The sequence below is a fragment of the Festucalex cinctus genome, chromosome 14 (assembly GCF_051991245.1).
Source record: "Festucalex cinctus isolate MCC-2025b chromosome 14, RoL_Fcin_1.0, whole genome shotgun sequence".
NCBI lineage: Eukaryota > Metazoa > Chordata > Actinopteri > Syngnathiformes > Syngnathidae > Festucalex > Festucalex cinctus.
In genome coordinates, this window is record NC_135424.1 from 9,129,338 (window position 1) to 9,149,655 (window position 20,318).

The window sequence follows — 20,318 nt, forward strand, 5'->3', positions numbered from 1 at the left end:
CCCCTCTGCCATCGGTCGCTTGTACTCGTCTGCGTCACGAGTACTCGAGTACTTGAAAAAAAGGCTGGTATCGGCCTGATACTGATACCTGGTATCGGTACTCGCCCATCCCTAATAATTGGTTAATTTATTGATTGTGCAGTAAATAATATAATTACAAAAAATCCATATTCTATACATTATTATTTATTTATTTTTATTTTATTATTAACACGCACGCACACACCCATACTATTTTTTTTTTACTTATTTTTATTCCCCCCAAATGACTTGGCCAATCCACATGGTCCATTTTCAAAACCTAGTGTGGCCATTGAGTTGCTTCCTTCCTGCTTGTGGCCAACCCATTTGCATATTGCTTGATGGCGCGGCTCCAAATCACTTATCTCCAACCGGCACCGACCTCGCGGGACAGCCCAATTAGAAGGCGCGACTGTGACACGCGATTAGGTGACACTCCAGATGGACATGTGATTTACACCGGCCCTTGTGGAGATGCCACTTTGCAAACTGGAAAATCAACACATCCACAAACACATGTTGACTAAACGCCGCCGAATGGCACAACATTCAGCACGTGCGTTCGTCATGACAGGATGCAGGGAAATCATGAGAACCTCTGCTGGGAAACACCGAGGTCGCAGGCCAGTTCAGATTGACGATGTTTGTTGGGGTGATCCAACCAGCCATCCATTGTCTTGACCGCTTAGTCCTGACAAGGGTCGAGGGGGGTGCTGGAGCCTATCTCAGCTGGCTTTGGGCAGTAGGCAGGGTACACCGTGAACTGGTTGCCAGCCAATCGCAGTTGTTGGGGAGAATGTACATCTCAAATCATTGTTTCCCAGTGAAATTAATTCACCCAGTGAAATTAATTCAGATACAATTAATTCATTCTAGCCCCCCCCCCCCCCCAAAAAAAAAAAGAAAAATATCAAATAAAATTAAAAAAAAAAAAAAAATGTTTGTAGCATGTTTTTGAATATGAAAAATAGCAAAATATATAAAAGCAGTCACACAGGGGGGAGGAATCACCGTTTTTTTGTTTTGTTTTTTTGTCTTGTTTTTTTGTCTGCTTCAAACCTTTTATTGTTGGGTTAGGATAGTGGATGTTTTTTATATGCATTGAGAAATTTAAAATGAGAAATTAAATATATGAAAAATTGTTAGCCCCGTTCAGCATTTTTAATTTAAATTTTCCATCCCCGGTCTAAAGGTAAAAAAATAATAATAATAATAATCTTATTCCTGAGGGAAAATTTTCCTGTGAGTTTCCATGATGAGCGAAACATGAAGACAAACTAATGATAATGATAATGATCGCGTCTCCAAAATATATTAATAATTCAAGCCTGAACACTATATGGTTTGGAAGTAGTAGAGGTGGCTGTGTCGGGATGCATGGCCATTATTGATTACCTTAATTCCTTTCTAATACTTGAACAGTTGATGCATGGATGAAAAATGAATGGCAAGATGAATGGATTGAAGATGGTTGAGTGGATGAATGGGAGGTTAATGAGAGATGGATCAATAGTAGGGTTGATGTTAGAAAAAAATGGATGGATTGAGGGAAGATTGGATGAAACAGGTAGCACGGTGTGTGAGTGGTTAGCCCGTCTGCCTCGCAGATGCGATTGAGGTTGCATGTTCGGTCCCTGTGTTCTACTTAAACATGTATGTTAAATTAATTGAAGAAAATTGTCCAGGGTGCACCCGACGATTAAGCTGGGGGCGCCGTATCACTGTACGTTGTTAATGTGCAGTAATTCTATTGTCACTATTGAGTCCTAAACACCTGCAGGACCCTGCCGCTGCTGTTTAATTGAAATAAACGTCTGAGTGAACTAATCCAATGCAAAGCAACTAAGAGCGAAGCCTTTCTTTGTGGTGGAGCGAAGGCGACCAATCGTCTGCGCCGCCAGCGTGTCAAGTAGCCACTCCAAGCTTTGAGTCGGGATGAGAAATTAACACCTATATGATTGAACACTCACTGCTGATTGAATTCAGAGGCCATGAAAAGAGCCACTTTCCTGAGTCACGCTGTGTTGCTAGGACACCGGATCCAAATGTGAAAACATTCCTTGTACTTCACAGATCGGAGGTGCTGCTTTACATGCCTCCACCTATTCAATATAGCTGTGCCTCGAGATGCAAGTGACCTGACTTAAGAGTGTTTGGCAAAACAAGCTGTTATTTAGCGTATGACTGGCTAGCAAAAATCTGATATATTAGCGCTCAACTCAGAAACAATTTTCATAAAAGAGATTTCAAGCTTTCTTTTGCCACTCACAGTTGACATTTATTGAGAGTTACACATTTTATTCAAAAAATGAATAAATAAACAATAACATAACTTTGCTTCTAACGCCGCTAGCTTTTTGCTAGCATATAATGGGAAACACCATACAGTTGATAGGCTATGTGGTATTGTTAACTTGGAACTGGAACAAATATTTTTTATTTGATTTGTCCTCTTTTAATGCTTCTTTTATATTATGATGAAGCACCTGCAAGTGAAATAAATGTGTTTTATCATGTTTTGTGAAATTGCACCGTCAACTTTGAAATAAACATAACATGAAAAAAACAAAAACAAATCTTAGTTCAGTGCAGTTTACACGTTTCAAGGAAGTAGGAAAAGAGAAAACTTATCTGGTACTACCTCTTGTTATTTATAATTGTTTACTCATCATGCTAATACTCTGCAAAATAAAATAACATGCTCCTCTTTACACTTGTGCAGTTGACCTTATGAGTTGAATGAGACCAGTGCAGTAACAATGCTCATTGGTATAGATTCTTTATCCTCTGCAAAACAAAACAAAAACTAATATTATTGCAGCTTATAAGTCAGAATAGAGTTAAACTTCAATGTTTATTTATTTATTTATTTATTTATGTTAGGGAGGCAGGAACAGACTAATGACATTTTTATTCATCGCATTGGGGGAAAAAGATTTGAGATACAAACATCATTGCGGAACAAAACTAAACTTGTACCTCAAGACACCACTGTGTTTTCTAAATTCCGCTAACAACCACAAAACAAGAGACAAAAGTCGTCTTCTAATCCCTTGCAAGGAAGTGGAGTGATCATATAGAGCAGCCAAGCAGAATGCAGTTTACAAGGTTCTTCTTTTGACTCACAAAGCAGCTGCTGTCACAGTTATGGTTTCAAACGTGGTGTTTTACAAGGGCTCGCGTGACAAATGAAGGTTTAATGCCTGGGTTATGGTTTCAAATTAGCATTTCAAGCTTTAGAGCTTTAAACAAGGATTGGTGTGTCAGATTAGGTTTTCAAGACAGGGTTGTGGTTTCAAGTCGGGCTTCTTCATATTGGGGTTTTTGATGATGAATTAGGGTTTCAAGCCAGGGTTAAGATTTTAAATCGAAGTTTTCAATCACGATTATGGTTTCAAATTAGGGTTTTAAACCTGAGCTAAAGACTCATATGGGTTTTCAAGGCAGTTAAGGTTTCAAAATAATGGTTAGATTCAGTTCTTCCACTTTCACACAGAATAATTTTGCAGTTCTAAGCAGTGTCATCATGTCCTCATTCCAGTGTGTGATGTTCATTAAACGTCCTTTTGTGTACTCATACTTGAAGCATCGGTGGAAACCCAAGACGACGGGTTAACATTGAATATCCTAACATGTTCGACTTGGAGAAACGCTTGAATCCCACGCCGGGACTCTTCCCATCCTGACAACATTCCCTACATGAATATTCATTCTGACACTGAAGAGTGTTTCATGTGCAGAGAGAATATTGCACGGACGGCGGGGATATGTGATGATCACCCGCCTAACGTCCGCTGAATATGAATGACGACTCCTTTGGCTTCCTCGCACACTTTTGCTTTCCTGCCGAGACCTGAACCGTGGCGGCCTGGCACGAGCGCGATGCTAACAAAGCAATGAGCGTGCAAAATGAGCCCGTCGCTCGGCCTGTCACGTTCCAGTTCCCAAAAGGAGTTTGTTCAAGTCTGGATGGCTAAAAACTTTTGAGTTGCAATCCCAAATGGTTGCTTTTCTGCATTGAAATGGACAAATATAGCTGTTAGCATTTCAAATTAGGGTTTAAAGCCATGTGTAGGGCTGACTGGTTAGCATGTCCGCCTCCCAGTTCTGAGGACTCGGGTTCGAGTCCGGGCTCCGGCCTTCCTGGGTGGAGTTTGCATGTGCTCCCCGTGCCTGCGTGGGTCTTCTCCCGGTTCTTCAGTCTCCTCCCACATTCCAAAGACATGCATGGCAGGTTAATTGAGCGCTCCGAATTGTCCCTAGGTGTGCTTGTGCGTGTGGATGGTTGTTCGTCTCTGTGTGCCCTGCCATTGGCTGGCAACCAGTTCAGGATGTACGCCGCCTACTGCCCAAAGCGCCAGCTGAGATAGGCTCCAGCACCCCCCACGACCCTTGTGAGGAATAAGCAAGAAAATGGATGTATATATATATATATATATATATATATATATATATAACATGAATACAATGAAGCCAAATATAGAAGGAGGTATAGCATATTTCCCTTGTAATAAATCTCCATGACAACACATGCAAGACAGCGGCTAATCTGCATTTAAATTCATATCCGTCCGAGATGACCGAGATGGCACCTTCCATCACACGTGTGTTAATTACATCTGGCCCGCGTGGAACAAAGTTCTCTTATCTGTGCAGTCCTGGAGCACAGTGGGAGAGGACATTAGTCACTCCAGCTGTCAATCAGTGCACAGCGATAGGAATCTTAATTTCACTTCTTCTTGGAAAGTGTACGCAGTTGCAGTATTGCACATAGCAAAATGTAAATGTATCAATAATTAGTCTATATTCATACACAAGTGAATGACAAGCTTGCTTGAATAAATAGCTACGATTGTGAACAGCGGCAAGAATGATCAGTAGCGTTGCTGTGATTACGACAAATGGGATCATTCATTCGTGCTCTATTAGTTTTCTGTTTATCTTTTTGATTATTTAGTTGAAAAAGTCTTATTGTTCCGCTAGCTGGAATGAATTCCCGTCCCTTGTTCCTTTTCTGCGCCCTCCTTGCTGATCTCCGCAAATGAGACGGCGGCGAATCATTACGGCCAAGTGGAGAAGGTCAAGTGCATTTTAAAGAAAGACGAAGGCCAATTAAAAAGCAGACACTGCGAGGCGGCTGCGGGAAGGCGCGAAAACGCTCGCCCACGTACGCCAGGGTGGCGTTCACAGGCCCGACACTAATGTGCAAGTGTTGAGTCAACTAATGGGATGAAGATACCGGAACATGTGATTAGATAATTAAGTCTCCAGACATGGTGAACAAAAATGAATATGAACGAAATAGACAAAATAATCAGGTTTTTAAGTTAGCCTTCAGTATGTAAATAGTGAAGACAATTTAGAAACATTTCAGAAACATTAAAGACAGTTTAGACCTTAATGACTCTACCACTCATTAGACCGAGGGTGCCCAAGTCCTCGAGAGCCCAGCCTGTTTTCAATGTCTCCCTAATCCAACACAGCATCAAATTGAATCAAATTATCAGCTCATCAGCAAATTATCAGCTCATCAGCAAGCTTTGACAATGATCCTGAACATGAATCAGGTTTGTTGGAGGAGCAAAACATGGAAGGCCGGCTTTTGAGTAGTGTTGTTCCGATATTGTTTTTTGGCTCCCGATACCGATACCCAGCTTTGCAGTACCTGCCGATACCAGACCGATACTTAAGGTTTTTTTTCCTCAACATGAAAAAGCTGTCCTGCCATTGGTTTAGAGCATTCAAGGGCCAATAGGATATCTTAGATCGGCAGTGAACATGTCACATATCAGTGAATGTCGTGCATGAGAAAGACACAAGATGCTGCATCCAAAATCCTATATTAGTGTGGGAATTAATGGTATCGTCATGTTACTTGTGAGTAGTCACCGATACCGATACCACTGTTTTAATGCAGTATCGGCACCTCTGCCGATACTAGTATCGGTATCGGAACAACACTATTTTTGAGTATAAATTTTGGAGGCATTTTAGTCTTTGACATGTGCCGTAAAAACATTAAAGACAAAATCTTCAACAGACTCTAAATTGTCTTAAAAGTTTTTCCAAAAACGTATATTGGGGTTAGTCGAGGACTCTAGATTGCTCTTGATGTTTTATGGAATAGCTTACATTAGGTTTGTTGACGGTCCAAGTTGACAAAAACACATTTGAGAGATTTGTGACTTTGATTTGTCTTTGATGTTTTCGCTCTGTTTGTCATAGATCAGCTCCTGGTAAGCGCAACAAGCGGGAACTATCAAGATAGAGTATATTGTGCAAAGAGTAGCAGTTTATTGGACCCGCGATATGGCTCTCTTCACTCTTCCCGTCAGTCGCCAATAATCGTTTGTTTTGCTTTTATTTTTCACTCTTCACTCAGTTTGCGTGTGTGTTTGTGAGTGTACCTCGGCCTGTAACGGTTGAAGAGAGTTCGACTGACACTAAAACATCCATTAAGAACCAATGAAGGAAAACAAAGGTGTGGAAGGGTTCAGTCGGCACCTTATCTGCTCTCCTTCCTCTTCTTCATTTTCACTTGTTGCCTGCATTGACTTATTGTTAAATGAAAACCAAAAACTAAGATTTATTAGGTTCATTTTATTCTCTGATTTTGCATTGGATCATGCACTTAAGAGTTTCCTATAAAGTCCTAAGCATTCTTCTGCTGGCTTATCTTGTGTGCGTCTGCGTGCAAAATGATGATTGTCGTATGTATTTTCCAAGAGTACAAAGCCACATTCCAAATGTTATCACCACACTTCCAATACATGTGAGACCGAGCGCGGCAGATATGTGCGCGGAATTATTTCCAAAACAACTAAATCATTCCCAGCGGATGAAAAGTAGACGTTCTGGATCTGCCTCGAGATAAAACTCTTCGTCTGTGATGTGTATGAAAATGAATCAGGCACCGAGTGTTTGTTTTTTTTGCATAATCCCGCAAAGACAGAGAACCAGGACCTAAGCGGTGGTTATTAAGTATTAAACATACAAAATAAAAGCTCTTTCACAGAGATCCTGCTGAATAAGGTAAAGCCTTTATCGGGTTTTGTCTTTTACGCAGACCCAGCGAAGGGTTCACTTTTACACAACGTAGCTGTGACTAAAACCCAGAAAATAGGTGAGCCGTCTCACGTTCACTTTGATGTCACTTTCAGTCGACAGCAGGTGGCAGTGCTGCATAAAATCCTCAATTCTACAACATCAATGTTTTATTACATGAAATATTATAGTTTGAAGTCTTTAATGAACCTTGTTTTTGAGAATAGATATGCTAAATTTTAGTCTCCGAAAACCATAAACACGCTTTTATAGTTAAAAAAACAAAAACAAACTTTAAGACAATACAAAGTCTATAACGAACCTGTTTTTATAAACATTTCTGTAAAACATCAATGTCATTTTCAGAAAAAAATAAAGAATTTAGCCTCCAATTAACCAAATAGATGCATTTTGTCAATGTCAAAGACCAGTCAGTCTTACAATGTATGATTTTTTTTTTGATACATCAAACACATTTTAGGCCTACATTAATCTAATGTATACATTCTGTAAAAGACAAAGACAATTTAGTCTTCAAAAATCCAAGAAAAAAAGGAAGAAGAACTTCGCCTAACCTAATGTACAAACTTCTGTCGACAGAGAGGACAATTTCGGGTGTTCAATGAACCTAACAACACATTTTTGTAAATATTAAAGGCAATATTATTCTTATTAAATAACTTCAGAGACAACAAACAATTCAAGTCTTCAACAAAACAAACGAGTGTTGTTTGGGACACACTCTTAGATTCCTCAAAGCACTTGGCAAAAACCAGGCCATTTTGAATCTCTGATTAATCCAATATACACGTTTCCGCAAACATCAACAACAGTTTAGCATCTTGTAAACATCTTTCCCCAGCATGTGAAAGGATGAGGGATGAGACGCGTTATCATTGTTTATTGCATGGGTATCACATCTAAATGTGAATCGAGAAGCAGCCATCCATCAATCAGTCAAAACGAAAACGAAGCCGGGGGGGAGGAGGAGGAGGAGAGTCCAAATGAAAAGAACAGCGTGAATGACAGGAGAAGAAGGATGACGAGTTGCCGCGCGGACCAGGGTGACAAACAGAGAGGCCGCGGGAAGATGAATGACGCCTCTCCGGCGCTCCCACTTGTTTGCCTTTCATGTGACAAACGCTGAAGAACGACAAGCTGAAGGACGTGCCAGGCGACGACGTGTTGATTCCATATGTATTTTTGCAACATGGAGATACTTAAGTTAGTGTGTGTCAGCATGACGCGAGAGGAACATTTTGTTCTACCAATGTAAATGAGACGGCAGAGCGTCGCCTACAAGCGTTGTTTGAGCCAACAACAAAATCACATAAGATCTAAATATATAATAAATTTTGATACAAGATAGTTTCTGAAATGTGTTTATGTTTAGCATTCGCTATTCGGATTGACATTAGTCGACATGAATGACCGGATCCATTTGAATGGGCTACTCATTTGGCAAAATCCAACAAATGAAAAATCCAGTTTTGTTTACAAAGCCTCATTCAATTGTATTGGAGTGTAGCCTACACAGGCGTGTCAACACATGGAAAGGTTAACCCTTTTAGTTGAAAATAACTTGCCTTAACCTCGAGAATCCCACGCCATACCCCGGCCAACAGCAGAACAAAGGATGTTTCTTCTCTTTGCTCCCATTTTAAATCCATGTGTTGCTACTATCCTCATCCTAGCTAGCGCTAAACTGAGTTCCAGTCATTTAAGTTGTCGTGTCACTCTTTTGTTTGATAACTTGTGGTATTCTCATTCAAGCAAACATTCAGTAAACAAAATATAGTATGAACATCCCCAAAAATATTTTGATTAGTGTGCACTCGCTCTCCATGTGTGCCCACCAGGGGCCACCCGACCTGGCGCCCCCTACAGGGTGTTAATTATTGCGCTAACACTCAAAGTGCTGCTCCCTGTGAAGACCCTCTCATCAGCAACGCAACACTTTAATCAAGCCACTGTCTGCTCCTTTATGGCTCTCAGCGTAGATAATTAGGAAAAATGTTGGCGGCATTGCATATGCGTGTGCGTGTGTGTGTTTGGACGCAGAGGAATGCATGTTTACTGCACTCATCACTCTCTTCCAATTATTATTTAATCATGTCCTCATTTTATGTTGTAAAAGTTTAGCTTCAACAAATATGATGCTTATGTTTATACCACTCATTTAGACCTTTAACCACCTGTGTGGTGTAAAAATTCTTTGACGTATGCGTTGCTTTGGAAACGGTTCATTTAGCTAAATCAGAGATAATTGCGCTTCGGAAACATCAAGATATTATTTGAGGATGACTATAATTCACTTATTTTTAGATTTGTTTGGCATGTCAAATTGTTACTAATGCGTCCTTTTTTTTGTTCTAAATATTATTATAAATATTGTTTCACACCCTTACATAAAGGCCCGGTCTGCCACTTTCACTCAGGATTTAAACAAACAAACTACTTCTCAATTTACAGCTATGGGCTTCTCTAAATGTCTGGTGGGGATTTTTTCCTAAACCCCCACCCACCCAGCCTGTATTTTTCGTATTTGTCGGCTGTGTGACGTCACTCCCGTGGCAAAACAGCACGCACTGATTTTTTTTTCCCACTCACTCACTCACTCACTCACAGAAGCTTACATGTGTGAATGAGTGAGTGAAAAAAAAAAAAATCCGTGTGGCCCCGTTTGCGACACGCCACCCCCCACTCTGTGATTGGCTGGAAGGGTATTAACACTGTCTTTCCACAGAAATGTCCCGCTGTTTACAAAACAAACACAAAATAGCAAAATACAGGCTGAGTGGGTGGGGGTTAAGGAAAAAATCACCACCAGACATTTAGAGAAGCCCATAGCTGTAAATTGAGAAGTAGTTTGTTTGTTTAAATCCTGTATTTTAAAAAGCGCCTTTTCCTGAGTGAAGACGGCAGACCGGGCCTTTAAAACGCTGTCTTGAAATAATAATGAAAAATTATAACCCTGCTCTGTACTTGGAATGTCAATCTGCTCTCGTCATGCTAAGTTATTTATTCTTATCCTCACTTCATGTTTAAGCAACAAAATTTGGGTCAAACTCCAAAACTTTCTGGTGTTCAAACTGCTAAGGACCACTAAAGTCGTGCAATTTTGTGTGAGTGTACGTGTGACTGTGTCTGACTAAAGTACACTAAACAACACACAACGGCACTCCAGTTGTGACGCCATTAAAATTAGTTTCTCCATTACGCTAATAGCTCCAAAGAGGCTAAACGAGCCGGCGTCTAATCTCCATTTTTACCTTTTTTGCCTTGATTGTCTGCGCTGGCCTCGCAATGGAATAATTAGGAGGAGATGTTTGAGAACGTGGTGTGATTGTGTAGCGAGTTCCAGCTCAGGAGGCTTAATGCTGACGCTTTAATAAGACAATAAGACGCACACACTTTATACATCCGAGAGTTCATTAAGTTCACACACTTGTCACCTCAGCTTAGCGCAGATACACTAAATGAATGTGAACTCGAATTCAAAGTTAGTGTGAAACTTTGAGGTCCTCAATGTTTTATTTGGAACCGTATGAAAAGTTTTAAACTATATTACTTCTGTGAGCACACTGATTTTTAGTGACAAGGGCAGTTAGGGTGATAAACCTGGTTTAGGGTTTCAAATTTGGGTGTCTATCCAGGGTAAGGGTTTCAAATGAGGGATTGGGTTTCAAATTAAGGTTTCAGACCTGGGTTAACTAGCTCATGTGTCAATCAAAAGTACTTTTCTGAAAGATGCCTGTTGCACGCGCCTGATCGCCGTGCCTGATCCGCACACCTGATCAGTATTCATCAGTATTAGCCACGTTTCCCTCAAGCGGCTCAGACATCAGAGCGGCATCTCGCGAGCCATCTCCGATGTTTGTCGCACGGCTGCGAGCTGGATATTAAAGGCGGAGCCCGAGGAGCTAATCTCAGATGTTTGTCTGAACGCTCAAGATGAAAATGTGAGCATCATGACACACGTCAACATCATCATCATCCTCTTCAACGTTGTCTGCAAAGGATATTTGGACGGCACCACCGATAAGACGGACAAAACGAGATGTCCAATCTGTTTCCATGTAAGATTTATCAGAGTGGAAATATGTCTGCGCTGTTAACGCCCTATCACAACGCCACATTAGGATTATGTTAGCCCATCTATGGAATTTTCCATAATGTGTTAGAATGAAGCTAGCGGATTTAAAGGCAAACTTGGTTGTTTTAAATACACAACATTGCAACACTCAATACTGGACTCATATTCAAACCGAGTACAACTTATTTAAAACCCTAACTTTGGCAACTTCAAACACTAATCTTTGCATGAAAATCATATTTGAAAAAGCTATTCTATCTTGAAACCTTAATTTGAAAAAGTAACCTGTGTGTAGAATCCTAAATGTGATTTTAAAGCCTTATTTGAAACAATGACTCTGGCTCAAAAGATTTGAAACCCTACCTCAGGCTTGGAAACCCCATTTGATGCGTAAAGTTCCTAATTTAAAAAACAACCCTTGTTTGAACCCTAACAAAGGCTTTAAATGATAATTTAAAGCACAATTTGAAACCCTAACCCTGTCTTGAAACTTTAATTTGAAAGACTAATAATAGAAACGCTTATTTGAAACCCCAATCCTGTCTTAAAACCTTAATTAGAAACATGATCCCTAAATAAAGCTTCAAACCATAATTTGAAACCTTAAGTCTGGTTTAAAACAGTTAATTAGATTTTAAAACCTAAATTTGTGATCCAATTTTGAAACCCTATCCCTGTCTTGAAACCCCAATTTAAAGCCTTAATTTGAAAGCCTAAGCATGTTTTGAAACCCTAATTAGAAACTCTATCACCATTTTAAACTGTAATTTTAAATCTGAATCGGAAAACTTAATTCTCATTTCACACCCAAAATTGAAACCCTGTCCATGCTTCACACCCTCCGAATACACTCACTTTAAACCCTCATTTGAAACCCTAATCCCATCTTCAAAGCACCTATTTGAAACCCTTACCTTGTCTTAAAACCATAACCCTTGTTCCACACCCTAACTAAGGCTTGAATACCCAAATTTAAAGTCATAAATCCTGGCTTGAAACCCTAATATAATACAAACAAAATATCTTGGAACGTTAATTTAAACCCCAAATTTATATTGGAAACCCTAATCCACCCTTGGAGCATATATTTAATTGATGACTCAAAATTGGTTTGTATGTCTATGAAAATGGCATCAGTCTATAAATCATCTTAGCAAAGACTCTAAATTTTTATTCACATGTGCTTTCATGACTAGTTTCGATGAAAAGTTTAATATCGTCTGTGAGAACAAGTTTTGTTGAAAAGTCAAAATCGTCAGAAATGCTTCCAAAAGCGCAAATGTTATGTCAAAGGCGTGCAAACGGGTATGTTTGGTTCTCGTGTACTAAAAGTTCTCAACGGTACGGACACACATATGTTCAATTCATCAAATTATTTCCAAAAATCTGTAAATTTGGTTTATTTTATGTTCACATTCTGTTGATTCAAAATTCTGAAAACATGTACATTAGGTGAATCAAAGATTAATTGTCGATGTCTTAGTAGCTTTGTTGAAGACTCAAAATAATGTTGTTTTTTTCTTTTATGGCTAGGTTTTGTGTATAATACGTCTCTGAATGATTTGACCTTCCCATGCGACTATCTCAATTCCAGTCGTTACCTCGCCAACCCACACATACAGTCGTGTGTACGTATGTGTGTGTTTCCGCCAGTTTCCCATTAAGTGTGTTTTTATTGATGAATCTGCAGTCATGCGGAACTCTGTTTACCCACGGTGCCATTAGCTCCAGGGGGGGCGCCATGGCAACAGTGTAAGTAGGATAAATGACATCACGGCGGGCACAGCTGGAGGGGGGGCATGCACACCCTGGCAAGCGGAAGACGGATAGCGGCGAGCTAGCCGAACGATGAAGGAGGGAGAGAAAGCGGAGTGTCATGAAGATGTCGTGAAGGGGCGGATGGATGCGCGTCGGGGTGCGGCGGTGGAATGACTTCTCGTGGGAAATTAAAAGTTATTGTATAATTATTTCTATGTGACATCGGTGGCCTGATGTCTCCCTTTACACCTGCAATTAAAGCGACGCCTGTTGTCCTCACACGCGTCCGCCGTCGGCTTATTTGCGCTGACAGATGACGTCCTGCCTCGACATCTCGCATTAGTCCACAAACCCGGCGTGACTCCCATCAAGTGTGGTGTCATGTTTTACAATTAGCCTCATTTCACACACAATCTGGCACCGGAGGACTCCTTCTGAGCACATTTGAGTGGCCTAAACACCAAAACATACATTTCATTTACACTGTGACGCTCACAGCGTCGTAGTGGCGTGAGAAGGCGCATCCAATAGGAGTGAAACCTGGTGAGTTCTAACCGTGTTACTTCCAGGTTAGCTGCTGCTTCCAAATATGTAAGGCGCTAAAACTAAGTGCAGTGTGAAAAGGCCATAATTCATTTTCATACATTTATTTGCGTGTGTGTGTAAATGGCGCTGTTTTGGGGTGGCAGGAGCGGATTAATGGTATTTCAAAATTGATTTTGAGTACACTGTGCATGTACACCGAGCAAAAAGCTCGGCATGCTTTTGCCCTTAAACTTGGTTGTCCGCTGTTTTCCTATTGTGTCTTCATAATGAGTCTTGAGGCTGAGCCAACTCCATTACCCATCAGTCCTTTCTGCTCCCGCAAGGTTATTACATGTCAGCACAAAGACCGCCTTCATTGTGGCGGTCTGTTGTTTACACACACACACACTTAATGTTGCAGATGCCAATCGATCTCGAGCAAGGCCAGACAAGAGAAAAGAACTCCACGCACGAACGCGCGCACACGATGAGTTAAAGGTTCCGAAGGCGATTAGACAGCCGTGATCAAGAGGAAAATGTGCAGAGATGTTTCGGGGAGGCGAGAAGCAGCAGAACCATCCGTCAAATACTTGGCGGGGGTCTATGTCACTTTAGAAATTCATAGAAGCGTACAAAGAAATTGAGCACTGTATTGGAAAACTGAAACAAATAAAACTACTCAACCTTGGATGAACATATAATTGAAAAAAAAAAGTTGAAATATACTGCTAAAATGGCGATGTTTATCAAAATGAGATTTGTCAAAGAGTGAAAAAGCTGTGTTGTTTGCGCTCGTTTGATGTGATAAAAGCACACTTGTGCCAATGTTGTTTCTGCAGATGCTTTGCAACTAATTGCTTGTTTTAATTCTTTAGTGTGAGTGAATTTGTATTGTTTGAATTAAAAACAAATCCTTCCCCTCGGTTATAACGTAGGACCATTTACATGCATTTGTTTGATCACACACACAGAAATATGCTGACACACGCACACACATGTACAATCTCTGAGCAAACACCTGAATGTCTAAAATCATTTTGAAGCACCGTAATTATTGTTCCATTTCTTTGTTTTGATGTGACACGAACAACACACACCACAATATCTCTAAACAAACACCTGGACATCTAAAATCATTTTTGAAGCATCACTTTGTAGTCCATTTGATTATATTTCTGTGTTGACGACACACACACACACACACACACACCCACACACACACACACACACACACACACACACACACTCAAAATCAATGTCCCAGCAGGTCACGAATGGTCCGCGCTCACCTCGGGAAAGCTATCAGCCGCCACTTGCTAGCCACACTCGTGAATGGGCCTCAAGTGCCAGCATGCTAGCTTGATTAGCAATGTGGCGGCACCACGCTGAGCATGGTAATGGATTCCGCCGCAGGGCCGCCGACTGGATGTTAGCATGCTAACGTGAGTGTCACTAATAGAAATCAACAGAGCGTGGAGCGGTGTCCCCTGTTGTGTGTGTTGTGTGTGTATTGTACGATTCAATCCAGTACAAAGAAAGGATTTGAACATGTCGTTTTCGTGTGTTTCAATGGACAAAACGTGGCCAGAATAACGCCAAAAGGTACAATTTGATGTATGCAATTGATTTATTAGCAATAACAGCTTCGGTACATTTGCATGAAAAGAGCTGAAACTGGCTTTTATGTTGTGTTGATTCTAAACTGATTACATAACATTTTAGTATAGTATTGCTGCTGACTAAATGAAACTCATCCCTTCCATCTATTTTCTTAATAAATCACATCACAAGGGTCGGGGGGGGGTGCTGGAACCAATCCCAGTCGTCTTCGGGCAGTAGGCAGGGATCCACCCTGAACTGGTTGCCAGTCAATCACAGTGAAACATCCCTATACTACAAAATAGTGTCTTGGCACCAAAATTCCAAAATATAGCACTAAAGCAATATCTTTATCTTAGACTAGTTTGACCATACATCTCTGTTTAAACGGGACAGTCCTGTATTTGGACCTTGTGGTTGGATAATTTTGAGTGCATTGCAGTGTTTAGTGCTGTTGAACTGTCACCAAAGATAGCGTTTAGCATTAGCTAAATAACACAACCGCAACCCACAAACACAACCACCGGTCAACAGATAGACTAATGATTACGTTTATTCTAAATAGTTACTGACTGGTGAGAATTTGTTGTAGCCTATAAGTGATTTTCAGCGAAATTGTAGCTTTCCGCTTTTTAATTTTGAAAATCTCGTCACCACCACTCCTGAGTGCATAAAGAATTGTTGAGTTTTTCAACGAATAATAATAGGTCCATTAAAAAAAAAAAAAACTTGAATAGCAAAATAGCATATTAGCCTCATAACTGCCATGGTGCTTTTTAAATTATTGTCATGCTATCAATAAAAATCAATTTAAAAAAAAGTTTGGTTATCTTGGTTGATGCTATACTCAACTGGACTCTTCTTTGTTTATTGAATCTGTTGTGTTTATTTTTGTTTCCTGTTCAAAAACGGCAATTATGCTTTAAGGCTAATGATATCAGGAGGTGAGAAACTGTCTCTGTGGCTGTATAAAACCACCTGAGATCGGAAAAGAGGCAAATAAAAAACAAAAACAAAAAGGAGGCCTTAGCGTCCACAAAGGTGCTTTTTCGCGCTCTCGCATATGACCTTGTACAGCTGTGAAGCCAGCCTGCTGATCAGCCTTCAGGTACATGAATGAACATCGCTGGGGGCTGAACGAGCACTGAGACGTGCCAGGGTAGAGTTGCAAACAAACATGGCCGCCTCCTACATAGTTAGCTGTTTAGCTGTCAGCTTCTTCTTCTGTGTTTCCATGCAGAAATAGATGTGGTGAAAATTGAGACATACTGTAGATAACATGATTGAGGAAATGGCTGATTAGTTGACTTTTCTGTTTCTAGTGTTAATGGCTCTGTTAACAGGGAAATAGATAAGGTTTAAAATGTTCCATTGGATTTGTTTTATAAGGAAAGCAAGAAACCTTTTGGGGTATATTTGACGAACCAAGTGTTTGTTGTGGTTTCAGTTCAGGTCAGCGGTAGTCAATCACTTTCTGCCACCCAGGAGTATCCCGCAGCCTTTTGTTTACAAACATTATGAAAAGGTCTGTGGACCTTTAAGCCCGGCTAACCTCTCCTCCTCCAGCTGTCAGCGCAGCGTCTCTCTTTGCCGACACTGAGCCTTCCGTCTGTCAGTCAGCGCCAGCTGCCACGTAAAGCAGCTCGAGAAGAAAAATAACACAGTTGGTGAGTAGATTGAGTTGTTTGTCACAGAAACACACAAAGTTGTTAAAACATGCTAAGCTAAGGCATGCTTAGCGTAGCTTGTTCTCACACTCAAGAAATGGGAGACAATTGCACCGCATCACTTTGTGGAAATGAAAAGACTGGCTCACAGTTTATTAAAATTTATAAATATATATGTATATGTACTTTTTTAAAACAAATTTGCAACGAAACTATGTAATTTTAACTAACAGAAGTTAGTGAGCTTAATGCTAACATTTAAGGCGAAACAGCATAGTCGGGCTAATGGGAACTAGCATAGAAATTCATAAAATACTAAGGAAACGTGCCTCTTTGAAACCTTTTACCCAATTTAGGGTAGCAAAATTTAAGACAACGGGCCGCCGGCAAAGTTTACCAACTCTACATGAAGACACTTGAATGTACAAAAGAGAAACAAAACACCTATGGAGAAGACGTGACGAATCATGAGTAAGCATCAGCTTACTAAACTGACAATTCGTCATCATGAGACAAGCTGAAGCGCTCATTTCCAAAGAGAAAACACTCCTCCAACCTCCAGCGAGCCGAATCCACCTTCGTCCTTGGACGCCTCTGGCTCTCGTTTACCTCGTTATTGGAGCTCGCTCTTTTAGCGCAAAGACACGTCAGTTGGCGTTGATGAGCGTCCGTTTGTGTCGAGCACCTCCAGGCTTTGATATTATAAAATGGAGCGTTCAAACTACACGTGATCCTCCCTAATGAGCTGTTTATAGATCATGTCGTGTTCCTGCGGCAACTAATGTGAACTAATGCATGATAACAGCACTTCTTGATGAACTTCATGTACGTCTCATATGAGACTTCATTTATTCTTTATCCAGTTTGGAGGCATCAAATCCACATCGTAAATTCGTTAGGACTATTCTGCTCCTCAGAAACTTACCATTTCAGAACATATTAATATTTAGGTGAAATTCCACATCTGCGACAAGTCCTAATCCAATCTGGGCTCAAGTTTAAACCCAAATAAAAGCGTGTAAATGTGTGAGATGAAAGCACACCACAGGTAACCGGCACTAAGTCTATAAGCTTCCATGTTCGTCATGTTTTGAGTGGGATTAAACATCAGTGTTGCTTTTAGGGTCTTAAATTGAACAGCGGGAAATGTGTGGGTGTTCAGACTTTTAATTGGGGGAAAAAAGTGAGGTATTGAAACACCCAAATCCCTTGTGAATTTGATTAAAAGTGTGGGTGTTTAAAAATTTCACCAGGAATGTTGAAACGCATAAAATCCGCACAGCTCCAACCCTATGATCAAATGTATCTTTCTAACTATTAACTGTTTTACAATGTTATATAATGAAGGGCTTGTTACAGACAGAAGTGGGCTTTAAAACATTCTTTGTGTTGTATAGTTGTAAAAAGTGTTTTCCATCCCGGTTCACCAGCTGTATATTAAGCATCTACTCGTGTTTACCGTCATCAGGGAGACGTCCACTCAAACGGTGTCATCAACTTTGCACACTCTTTTTTTTTCCAGTGGAGAGCTATGCAGTTGGTGTCTGAGCTTTCAGTGGGGACTGACCAAACATCATCATGCAAATGTGCCATGCAGATCACTACAGATGCTAGACCAAGTTGGCTGTAACAAGTTTTGCTCAGACTGCGGCAAAATGATGAGCCTCTATGAGGATAAATATGAGATCTGATTGGCTAATATAGTTGTAATGCCAGCACGACTGATTCTGAAGGCAGATTAGTGTCATGTCAGGGGTCATGCCTGGGTTAAGTTTGAGTTTGAGTTCGTGACCTGTTAAGTTTGAGGTCTGTGTGAACTGATGTAACCATCATCTAGTTTCAACTAGTTTTAGGCTATGTGATGTCATTCTTTAATCCTTTAGGTGATGTCTGGACCAATGTGATGTTGTTCTTACTTGCTACAACCAATCAGATCGATTCACTGTCTGTAGGAGCAGTCTCAGAATTGTTTGTGTTTTGCCGGATTATTACTCTCTGCCCTCTGTGCAACTCTCTTTGTTTCTCGTCTAGTCAAGTTTGTCCTACGCCTCTCGATGTGAATAAATAGTTAAAACCTTATTTGTGTCTGCGCTTTGGGATCCAACCTCCAGCACATGAATATGAGATTGGCAGCAACTAGAGCTGTCAAAATTAATTTATTAATCGACAAGTAATTGATTATCAAATTAATTGTACTATTTTAATAATCGAGTAATTGTTTGGAGTCATTTTTTAATTTAAAATTTTCCAAATCCTCTGATTTCAAGATATCAACAGTAATTGTACACTGATTTCTGTAGTCCTTCATTAAAAAAGACTGATTATCTTCTGTGTTTAAATTTGCAAACATCTGTTTTTACTATTGAAAAGAATTACCGAACCGGTAACATAGTACAACATCAAGAAGAAAGTGACAGACTCACAATGACGGAACTGTGCCCAAGTCACGGACGAATGACAGACCAGCAACATTTTGTAAAGCGCTTTGTGACAACTAAGGCTGTTTGAAAGCGCTATAAAAATAAAGATGACTTGACTTGACTTCTTTTGCTCTAGCACGTAAGTACAAAAGTGTCCTGGATGAGAATCGTTTGTACTTCGCACGACGTCCACACGCGTGTACGCCATGCATCGTGCATTCTAATGGCCACCGGCCAACGAATGAACGGATTAATAATTGACATCCTGCATGAGGAATCCATAATGAGCTCCGCTGCCCTCGGAGGAAAATAAACACGCTATTTATTAAATGAAACGGGACACGATGAAAGTTATTATGCTGCGGCACGCGTCTGTAATGATCTTCCTGTTTTGAATGTTGAAGCGCGTCGGGTGTGGGTTGAATGACACAGATGGACGCGTAATAGCTGGTCAACCTGTCGGCTACTCGGTTAAACTGATTGGTTGTGTTATTGATCGTGTTATCATTTGCCATTGTCACCCGCTTTGATGTACTGTGTATCTGGAAAGCAGAGCTACACTTTTTTTCACATTAATTTTTGGTGAACGTAGTTTTTTATTATAAACATGAAGCGGGAAACAAGGATGCACGCCGTATGAACGCCGGGCGCAATAGTGGGGTCTTGCATAGGATATCAATGGTGCTAGGATAGATGTATTTACAAAGTGTTGAGCGAACAAATGTCAGTCTGCATGTGATTAATTTGAGAAATTAATTTAAATAATTACATTTCATGTTGTCTTTATAATTTTAAAAAGGGTGTTGTTTATAGAGAATGGGACGTATGTACTTTTAATGTATTCCATGGGTGTGACTTGACAAATGTAGCAGCCGCAAACGCAGCTGTGTTCGTCTCATTGCCTCAAGGTCGCCTGAATGACACCAGTGACTGGTAAACAACATCCATACACTTTCATCTGCACTACACAAAGATCACTTGTGTGCCGACGTTGGACAACAAAGGGAAAGTCCAGGATGATGTCTGTTTTTGTTTTTTTGTTTTTTACTTTTGTGGCTTTAATCAGCGTGTCGGACGAGGGATGCAAACCACATGCTAAACTTGTCATCTTTCTTGACGGGGACTGTGGTTAGCAACCTAAACACATGACTCGTAATGGAGATTACAGCTGGAGAAATAATGTGTTCC

General features: G+C 40.4%; 1 long non-coding RNA gene across 1 annotated transcript in view; it reads left to right on the plus strand.

The window, feature by feature from the left end:
- Positions 1–20,318, plus strand: part of LOC144000942 (uncharacterized) — a 305,500-nt gene that overhangs the window by 264,766 nt on the left and 20,416 nt on the right. The gene's annotated exons all lie outside the window — the stretch shown is intronic.